Here is an 11,366-nt window from a genome sequence, read left to right on the forward strand (position 1 = left end):
GTTGGAGTGTCTAGGTATACTAGACCAGCTGAGTAGCCATCTTCTTTGGCGCCTTGAATCTCCATGAGTAAATCTCCGAGTTCTCTTAGCTTAGTGTGGTCCTTGGCTGACACCTTAGGAAAATTTCCCAAACGTTGGCATAGCACCGCTTCAATAATTTTGGGGGCCCCATAGCCCTCCTGAAGTCTCTCCCATGCTTTCTTCAATGCTAGCTCGGGTTTGTTGATGTACACTGAACGCATGCGTCTCACCTGTTCGCATGATTCTTTTCCCAGCCATTTCGCCATAAGATCCAACTTCTGGGTTGCTCTGAGCTGGACTCCGTTGATAGCGTTGGTGAATGTGGAGTGCCATGCACGGTAATTTTCAGGTTTATCGTCGAACTGGTATAGTCCTGAAGTGACGAGATCCCGTTGTGCTAAATACCGTGCTACGGGTTTGACTGCAAGTGGCATGCGGGCTGAGGAAACATGTCTGCGGGTATATGACTGAGGGCGTATATCTGTTATGGAATTTGCTGTTCTGGACTCGGTCTTTGCCTCTCTTCTCCCCAAATCTGGTAAGTTTGGTGTCGAGAAGTACTTGTCGTGAGCCTTTCATTCCTGGATTCATTGCGGGGTTGCACGCGTAAATTGATTTCCTCGGATGGATGTGATGCAGTCGGGCCTCTCTGAGACTCCTCATGAAGTGGGACGTTATCAAACGAGTGTGGAGCGGAAGAACGAGTCTTCCAGTTTATTTGAGATTGGACATAGTCTCTTGTGCGTTCCAACCTGATCTTTTCTGAAGTAGATTTTCCGTCAACCGGATCATGCATTTCTTCAGCATCTGCGATTAACTCTGCTTCCACCCTGGCAGCTGCTGCTTCTCGTTCTAGCTTCAGCACTTCTAACTCTGCCTCTACCCTTTTTCTTTCCAACTGGTTTTCGGCTTCTCTGGCAGCCTCTTCCTTCTGGTTTTCGGCTTCTCTGGCAGCCGCTTCCATTTTTACTTCTAATTCTCATTTGGCAAAGCACGCTCGCACATCGGTGACTTCTGCTTTAGCTCTTGCTTGGGTGGCCTTACTTGATGCCCTACTGCCCCTGTCACAGGATGGCAACGACTTGATGCTGGACCGAGTTGTCATTGCTGCACTTGAAACACCTGATAATGCCGCTTTTTCACTGTAACGTTCTCGCTCGGGTGTGACGGAACCCGAATTAAACGTCGAGGTAAACCGGAGTCAATGAAAACAAGGTCGCAGTAAGATTAACCATTTACTGTTCACTCTTCACATTAACGTATGGTGAAAACTGTTGATAAAACAATACAAGATTGGTACAGTGTTTGTTTCCTTCTAAATATCACATTTACATCGTGAATACTTGTAAAGGTAAAACTACAATAACTACATTACATTAAAGTGCAGCATACAGTCAGAATCTACCTGCTCCATTGACTACTTTAAATACACTTCAACACAAACTATCCCGACTCTTTAACTAATGAAAACATAAACCTTATCGACCGTCGTTACTTTTAACAGTATCAGCGTTAACATTTTAATTCAACATATTGATTATCTTATGACTTACAGCGTTGCTTTCACTGTGTCTCTGGTGCATAGAGAACAACCTTACTCATGCTGAACTGCCACATGTGAGCACCCCCCACCCTTGCGTTTATCCCAAACCGGTATTTTCCCACAAGACACGGCGAAACCGGATGTGACATCATCGCAGCCGCGATATATTACAGACAAATGAATTTACTTAAACAATCCTAACTTTAACTAAAAAATGCTAACAAACGAATTACTAAGCGAAAATATTATAAACTAAATAACTGCCATAAAGGCAGCGCAGAATTCAATCAAATTATGTTGTCAAAACACAGCAAAGTCGGTGCATATAAAATCAAGAAACTTTTAGTGACATGTTGCCGTTTGGTTGCAATCAAAAAATAAACAATTAATGCACATTTGAATCTATTTATTAATGTACCTGGATAAAATATAATGGTATGCTATAATACGGATAAATTAAATGCAATTCACATGACAGATTATCAGATGTGATTTGGATTGTCACTCTCTGCAAAGGAAAGGCTGTGCAGCTCTATCCTAGCAGAAAGGATATTATGTGGGTACAGGATATGACATTTGGTAAGGTCGTTTGGGCAGATGGATGTGGTAAAATAAATAGGAATTCAGAGGTGATATTGAAGTTCAGACAAAGATGAGAACCAATAGCTACGCAAGCAAGCAGGGAACAAATATACTAAGGAAATAAGCATAGGGATCTCAAAATGAAGTAACAACTGTGAATGGTAAACTTATTGTTCAGCAAATGTACATTGCATTCAGAAGACTATGGAACTGAAGACAACCACACATAGTAAGGAACCAGTTGTAGCAAAGTAACCAAAGCAACACCACCACGAGCAGGCCTAAGCCTAAAGCAGAGCTTCCCAATTTTTTGCTTTACCACCCCCTTGGCTCCCAGACCACATCTTCAATGCCCCCCTCTCCCCTCCCAGCCATTACATAAAAGCTATAAAATATTTTTATTTACGATTCACTATGAAAGAAAATAGAAATTGCAAGTTCAAAGCAGTGACAAATAATTGCAAAAATTATTTAAATATATTTAAAGCCACAAATAAAAATGATTTATTTATTTAATTACAATAAGAACTTATTTTTATCAACAGTTTTAGAGCATACATTAGTAGTCCAACTATTCACATTGCTTTTTCACGTTTCAATGAGACGGGTGTAGTGATATCAGCTTCTCAACATCAGGCTCAATGTCACGCAGAAGGAGTCTCAGGTCCCAACGTTCAGTAATTTACGGTCTGTTTCTTGCTTGGAAAGAAGTTGGGTGACTGCATTGAAACCGCCCTCTACTAAATGTGATATTGGAAAGGCACTATAGAACAACTTGACCTTTTTCCACTGTGCAGGATAGCATTTAGAGATTTCTTTCTGCAGACCAAAAGACCATAAGATATAGGAGCAGAATTAGTCCATTTGGCCCATTGAGTCTGCTCTGCCATTTCATCTTGGCTGATCCAATTTTCCTCTCAGCCCCAATCTCCTGCCTTCTCCCCGTATCCCTCATTGCCCTGACCAGTCAAGAATCAATCAGCCTCTGCCTTAAATATGCATAAAGACTCGGCCTCCACAGCTGCCTGTGGCAAAGAATTCCACAGATTCACCACTCTCTGGCTAAAAAAATTCCTCCTCATCTCTGTTCTAAAAGGACGCCCCTCTATTCTGAGGCTGTGTCCTCTGGTTTAGACTCTCCCACCATAGAAAGCAACCTCTCCACATCCACTCTATTGAGGCCTTTCACCATTCGATAGGTTTCAATGAGGTGACCCCTCATTCTTCTGAATTCTCAGAAGATATCTCAGCTGCCTCCCTTGATACCAAGCACCCCCCCCCCCACCCCCTTTATTGTCCCCTTAGAAATTCCCACCATCTCCTTTGGTAACCACTGGTCTAAACACTGCAAGTTATAATATACCTGCACTTTATGAACATGCAATAAATCTATGTATATAAGCTAGCTCGTGTATTTATATTTATTGTGTTTTTTATTATTGTGTTCTTTATCTCATTGTATTTTTTTTGTGCTGCATCAGATCTGGAGTGACAATTTGTTCTCCATTACACTGTGTACTGAAAATGACATTAAATAATCTTGAAACTTGAATTAGAAAGGAAAGGAATTTGGGGAGGACGAAGCTGTAGTGATCAGTGATAACGTAGGGTCAGTAGAGGGACACAACTAATGGAAGGTTAGTAATAAAATTCACACAGATTAAATTCTGATGGGATGGGGGCAACCAAGTAAACCAAACACTACCTAATAGCTGAAAGAAAGTGAGGGGAGAAATACATAATCAAATATAAGAAATGAGCAGAAAATGATGAATAATAAATGTGGAGATTTTAACCATCCTCAAATAAGCCAGAAAGGAAAGGCAGCAAAGATAGGTCTGGGCAATAAAGTTTCTACTGTGCGTGCAGGACCATACCTCAGACGTCCAATAAGAGTTGAGGCATTGTTTGATCTGTTAGGAAATAATGCAAAGTCATCCTGACCAAGTCATAGTCAGTAGCTAAGGAAGGGAGCATTTGGGTAGTAGGGATCACAGCATAATGAGGATAATATTTGGAAAAGAATTAAGAGAAAATATCAATGGATAAATTGGAAATAAGTTTTGAGGGACCTAAGAATACAACTTTGAGACATAAACCAGAAAGATATCAACAGAGACTGAATAGTCTTAGAGATACAATATCTAAAAAAGTGAAAATCAATAGACAGACATGTTTTCAGTTTAAAACCTCACCTGAAAGAGAACACTTCTATAATGCACCACTTCCTCAGTAACAGCGTAATTTAAATATTGAAGCACTCAAAGGGTCTTGCACCCATTTCTATGACTTCCATTGGTGCCACTGATCTCAGCAGAAGCCAACAGTGAAATATACTCACAGTCAGGCACCACAGCGTAACAGAAATGTGCCTTCTGCTCATCCACGTGGAAGAGAATATAACAGCAAAATACAAAGGTGCCTGCTGCATTCCATTTTTATGTTTTGCTAGCCATAACTATGCAAGGACAACTTGCATCAACTTGTAACCAAAGAAGAGAGAGGTAGCACAGTCTGAGTTCACAGATCAGAGAACACTGCAGCTTCAACGCAAATAACAGATTAAATTGCTGCTCCTCTCCGCGCCTTGTGGCACATCAGGTGGGAACCTTGCTGGTTTTTAGCGTTTTTTATGAGGCCGAGTTACTAGCTCAATGCTCGATCCAGCACGGCTGGAAAGTTTCTAAGGAGCCTGCCGGATTCGAACCCGGGACCACTTACCTTGAAGTCCGGTGCGGATGCCAGTACACCACGGGCCGGCTGACAGATTAAAAGCCTCTCAGGAAATTGGAGCACACTTTCACACTGATTGTACAGCAAGCATGTCAGGACAACAGGAGCAGATTACCACATCCCCAAGAGGGGCAGAGAGAGGTCAACAGACTGATGGAGTTAGTCATTGGTCATCAGGGCTCATCAGTAACTTAAATCAACTGTATGAATACGGGAGCTGCATCGTGACCGTGGATAACGGGTCCACTTTTAGTGGGCATCTGTGATACTTGTTAGGGCTGGAAGCTGGGAACCCAGTGAGTTAAATGACCTGCATTAGAGTTGACATTACTCACAAATCACACAGGCTCCCCTTCCTCTCTGTGTATTACATAGTAATCACATTCAAATAAGCATAACACACATTTAACATGCACCCCATGATCGCGTTGATACCTGTACCTTGTGATGAATTGTTAACATTCATTAAAGCTGTGAATTTACAATACTGGTGCTGTGACTCTGCTCAGCGTTCCCTTGTTGTGAATGTGAAGCTCTGTACTTCTGAAAACCCAGTTACCAAAACTACTGCACACACTTCTCACTACCTACAATTGCCCACACTTGTTTAACGGGGCAGTTCGTCAGTGGAATGGGACCCTATCCTGATGCATCACAGCTTGGTATGGCCCATAACTGCAAGAAACTGCAGAGAGCTGGAGAACCAGCTCAGCAAATCACAAAAACCATCCTCCCCTCTATGGACTCTGTCGACACCACTTGCTGCATAAGCAAAGACCCCACCCACCCCAGACATATAGGCAGCAGATACGAAAGCCTAAAAGCATGTACCACTAGGTTCAAGGACAGCTTCTACCCTTGCTGTTATAAGACTACGGAACAATCCTCTAGTACATTACGATGGAATCTTGACCTCATCATCTAACTCGTTATGGCCTTGCGCCTTATTATCTGCCTGCACTGCAGTCATAACTGCATTCAGTTATTGTTTTCCCTCAATGTACTGATGTGATGACGTGATCTGTATGGATGGCGTGCAAAACTAAGTTTTTCACTGTGACAATAATAAACTAACTACCAATTTGAAGTGTAATGTGGTAGGGTCTTTTTGTTGCGTTTACGGTTCTTTTCAGTAACACAAAGCAACTTGTTCCTTTGACAAGTCACACCATATCTAATTGACACAGGCATAAAGTATTCATGGATCATTTACTCCATACCACTGGAAGGAGAAAGAAGCTCGAGGCCCATGAGCCTGTCCTCATTAGAAGATCAGAGGAGAAGGTCAGTTTTTAAATTCTTTGGAATAAATATACCAGATCTGTCCTGGGACCCGCAAATAAGTGTCATCTTAAAGAAACCATGACAGCACCTTTACTTTCCTAGAAGTTTGCACAGATTTGGTACGTAAACTCTGACAAACTTCTATAGATACACAGTGAAGAATATCCTCATTGGTTACAACACAGCCTGGTATGGAAGCACTAATGCCCAGGAATGGAAAAGCCTACAGACAGTGGTGGATGCAGCCCAGCCTATCACGGGCAAAGCCCTCCCCACCACTGAGCACAGTTACAAGGAGCGCTACCACAGGAAAGCAGCGGCCATCATCCAAGACCCCCTCCATCCAGGCCATGTTCTATTCTCACTACTACCATTGGGTAGGAGTTACAGAAGCATTAGGTTCAGGAACATCAGGCACCTGAACTGGCATGGATAACTTCATTTACCACAACTCCGAACTGATTCTACAACCTCCAGACTCACTTTCAAGGACTCTTTACACCTCATGTTCTCAGTGTTATTTTGATTTGTGCAGTTTGTCTTCATTTGCACACTGGTTGTTTGTCAGTCTTTGTTTATGTATAGTTTTTCATTAAAATCCATTGTATTTCTTTTTTTCCTGCAAATGCCTGCAAGAAAATTAATCCCAAAGTAGTACATGGTAACATATCTATATTTTGATAATAAGTTTACTTTGAACTTTGGCTGATGAGTACAGGGAAGACAATTTATTAACATCTGTTAATGACTAAGCCTGCTGGGCAGAGAATGTCAATGATTCACCAACTTCTGCATGAAGTCCTTTCACCTCACCTTAATCCTAAACTGTCTAACCGAGCTCAAGATCCTCACAAAATACTCTTTATTCCTTTTCATAGATGCTGCCTGACCTGCTAAGTTCCAACTGCACCTTGTGTTTGTTGCTCTAGATTTCCAGCATATTCAGGATCTCTTGTGTCTAGACTCTTCAGCCAGGGAAAACATCTTCTTTGCACTCTGTGAAGCCATATAACCATATAACTGTATAACAATTACAGCACGGAAACAGGCCATCTCGGCCCTTCTAGTCCGTGCCGAACGCTTACTCTCACCTAGTCCCACTGACCCACACTCAGCCCATAACCCTCCATTCCTTTCCTGTCCATATACCTATCCAATTTTGCTTTAAATGACAATACCAAACCTGCCTCTACCATTTCTACTGGAAGCTCGTTCCACACAGCTACCACTCTCTGAGTAAAGAAATTCCCCCTCGTGTTACCCTTAAACTTTTACCCCCTAAGTTTCAACTCATATCCTCTTGTTTGAATCTCCTCTACTCTCAATGGAAAAAGCCTATCCACGTCAACTCTATCTATCCCCCTCATAATTTTAAATAACTCTATCAAGTCGCCCCTCAACCTTCTATGCTCCAAAGAATAAAGACCTAACTTGTTCAATCTTTCCCTGTAGCTTAGGTGCTGAAACCCAGGTAACATTTAGTAAATCTTCTCTGTATTCTCTCAATTTTGTTGACATCTTTCCTATAATTCGGTGACCAAAACTGTACACAATACTCCAAATTCGGCCTCACCAATGCCTTGTACAATTTTAACATTACATCCCAACTCCTATACTCAATGCTCTGATTTATAAAGGCCAACATACCAAAAGCTTTCTTCATCACCCTATCCACATGAGATTCCACCTTCAGGGAACTATGCACCATTATTCTTAGATCACTCTGTTCTACTGCATTCTTCAATGCCCTACCATTTACCATGTATGTCCTATTTGGATTATTCCTTCCAAAATGTAGCACCTCACACTTCTCAGCATTAAACTCCATCTGCCATTGCTCAGCCCAATCTTCTAACTGGCCTAAATCTCTCTGCAAACTTTGAAAACCTACTTCATTATCCACAACGCCACCTACCTTAGTATCATCTGCATACTTACTAATCCAATTTACCACCCCATCATCCAGATCATTAATGTATATGACAAACAACATTGGACCCAGTACAGATCCCTGAGGCATACCACTAGTCACCGGCCTCCAACCTGACAAACAGTTATCCACCACTACTCTCTGGCATCTCCCATCCAGCCACTGTTGAATCCATTTTACTACTTCAATATTAATCCTAACGATTGAACCTTCCTAACTAACCTTCTGTGTGGAACTTTGTCAAAGGCCTTACTGAAGTCCATATAGACAACATCCACAGCTTTACCCTCGTCAACTTTCCTCGTAACCTCTTCAAAAAATTCAATAAGATTTGTCAAACATGACCTTCCACGCACAAATCCATGTTGACTGTTCCTAATCAGACTCTGTCTATCCAGATAATTATATATACCATCTCTAAGAATACTTTCCATTAATTTACCCAACACTGACGTCAAACTGACAGGCCTATAATTGCTAGGTTTACTCTTAGAACCCTTTTTAAACAATGGAACCACATGAGCAATACGCCAATCCTCTGGCACCATCCCCGTTTCTAATGACATTTGAAATATTTCTGTCAGAGCCCCTGCTATTTCTACACTAACCTCCCTCAAGGTCCTAAGGAATATGTTGTCAGGACCCAGAGATTTATCCACTTTTATATTCCTTAAAAGCGCCAGTACTTCCTCCTCTTTAATCGTCATAGTTTCCATAACTTCCCTACTTGTTTCCCTTACCTTACACAATTCAATATCCTTCTCCTTAGTGAATACCGAAGAAAAGAAATTGTTCAAGATCTCCCCATCTCTTTTGGCTCCACACATAGCTGTCCACTCTGATTCTCTAAGGGACCAATTTTATCCCTCACTATCCTTTTGCTATTAATATAACTGTAGAAACCCTTCTGATTTATTTTCATCTTACTTGCCAAAGCAACCTCGTATCTTCTTTTAGCTTTTCTAATTTCTTTCTTAAGATTCTTCTTACATTCTTTATATTCCTCAAGCACCTCATTTACTCCATGCTGCCTATATTTATTGTAGATATCTCTCTTTTTCCTAACCAAGTTTCCAATATCCCTTGAAAACCATGGCTCTCTCAAACTTTTAACCTTTCCTTTCAACCTAACAGGAAAATAAAGATTCTGTACCCTCAAAATTTCACCGTTAAATGACCGCCATTTCTCTATTACATTCTTCCCATAAAACAAATTGTCCCAATCCACTCCTAAATCCTTTTGCATTGCCTCAAAGTTAGCCTTTCTCCAATCAAAAATCTCAACCCTGGGTCCAGTCCTATCCTTCTCCATAATTATATTGAAACTAAGCCCTCTAAGAATCTTGCACAATTCATTGAGCTTATCCCCTTCTCTTCCAAACTGGAGAATAGAGGCAAAGCATTGCCCGTCTCTCCTGGTAGAACAAATCCCAACATCTCTAAAACCAGTCTTGAAAAGCTTTGCTCCACTCCCTCTATTGTGAGTATGTCCTTATATCAGAGAGAGAGAACGAGATCTAGAACATCTGTATTCCAGATGTTGAGGAATCACCACTCAGATCCTACAACAGTCCAACCAGGCACAGAATCTCAAACTCTTTGGACGTCAGTGAGATTTTCGGCCAGAGGATTAAAGAGGAATATTAAGGATTTTTTGGTTTAGTCTATTTTTAAATTACTCTTCATTTTTATGTCTTATAAATTATTTTTAATTGTTTCAATACATACTATTTTTCCAATCATATCTTATTGTTTGTAAAAGTTTCCAAATATCAGAGACATTTAAGAACTGTAAATATCAGAGAAAGTTTTCACAGGTGGCAACAGTCCATCTCAAGTTTTTTTTTCTTGGTGACAGAGTTGCAGAATCAGGCACTTCAGCCCACCAAGTCCATACTGACCATTAACCACCCATTTACATGGTTCTCAGTTTATTCTCCCCACACCCCTGTCAACTCCTCCCAAGTTCTACCCCTCCCCCCACACACTAGGGGGAATTTACAGTAGCCAATTAACCTGCCAACCCTCAAGTATTTGGGATGTGGGAAGAAACCGGAGCAATTGTGGGGAACCCATGCGATCAGGGGGAGAACGTGCAAACTCCAGAGAAACAGCTCCTGAGATCAGGATTGAACCTGGGTTTCTGGAGCTGTGTGGTTGCACCACTGTGCCTTCCCAGATCGCAAACGGTGATTCCAGAGGACAATGCGTTATGGTTAGGGTTCAGCATGACCTGCCCATGTTCTCACAGGCAAAATGACTTACGGTTGCTCTTCTAACTGCAGGCCCACAGCCAATGGGAAGAGTTCCCACTCATACAGTATTAAGATTACAATGAACTATAAATGCTTTAGATTCATTTCATCACTTGCTTGAAAGAAGAGTTTTGAACACTCAACTAGCTTTTCTCAATGTCTGTTGTGAAAAGTAACGCAACTGGTAGCTCATCACAAGCTGAGGGAATGCCGCCTCCTCCTACCACACCTGAAGTAGCGACAGCAGTCTCTGATCTCCTGGTGGCTCAGTGTGATCTCCAGCTGTTGTGAGTGTGATCAAGGTCACTGGACAGACACTGAAGCTGGTAATACAGAAGTCTTTATTCATCACAGCAAGCAGGCATTCTCATGAAGACACTCTGAGTAGAGGCTCACAAGCCCAAAAGTACATTGCATTTTCTTTACTCTTAAGATCAAAGTTAACAGTGGGTTATTCAATATAAATTCAATAGTTACAATGACATTGTGCCCTCCAATATTTTGGGTCAATAATGCTTCTTTTGAATTACATATCTACAGTGGGAGACACCTCTGAATGTTCAGACATCTTTATCACAAAATAATTCACACAAATAATCTTAAACTTCTGGGGGCCGAAATCCCAGACACCCAAAATTAATGTTGTCAGTGCTGTGTCTGAGTACACAAAAGTATTGATTGGTTATACCTGTAACCATGTTTGATATGCTAAGTGACAATATCAGTCTGCTTTGCCAGCTTGAACTCGTGATGGTGCAAATAACTTAGGCCATATTGACTGGATTGCTGCAGGCCAATTAACACAACCCCATTGTCTTCATATTTGGCTCTTGCATATGCAAACATCTCATGGTGATCATTTTGCAAATTAATCTCTTAGTTTGTAGGCCAATTTAACTTCAATTTACTGCTTGCAATTTACAATAAGAACTGAAAACTGGTTCTTGCATTAATTAATATTTACTATATTTGTGGGCGGTGGGTGCAGATATGTCTCTATCAAAGGGGATGTAAGGCA

General features: G+C 41.3%; 1 protein-coding gene across 3 annotated transcripts in view; it reads right to left on the reverse strand.

Moving 5' to 3' along the window:
* Nucleotides 1-10,672: 10,672 nt before the first annotated feature.
* Nucleotides 10,673-11,366, reverse strand: part of LOC140741184 (sterol O-acyltransferase 2-like) — a 41,166-nt gene continuing 40,472 nt past the window's right edge. For all 3 annotated transcript variants that reach the window (XM_073071065.1, XM_073071063.1, XM_073071066.1), the window contains exon 16: nt 10,673-11,366. This exon is cut by the window's right edge and continues 2,118 nt beyond it. The gene's annotated coding sequence lies outside the window, so the exon portion shown is untranslated.

The sequence above is a fragment of the Hemitrygon akajei genome, chromosome 18 (genome assembly GCF_048418815.1).
Source record: "Hemitrygon akajei chromosome 18, sHemAka1.3, whole genome shotgun sequence".
NCBI classification, from domain to species: domain Eukaryota; kingdom Metazoa; phylum Chordata; class Chondrichthyes; order Myliobatiformes; family Dasyatidae; genus Hemitrygon; species Hemitrygon akajei.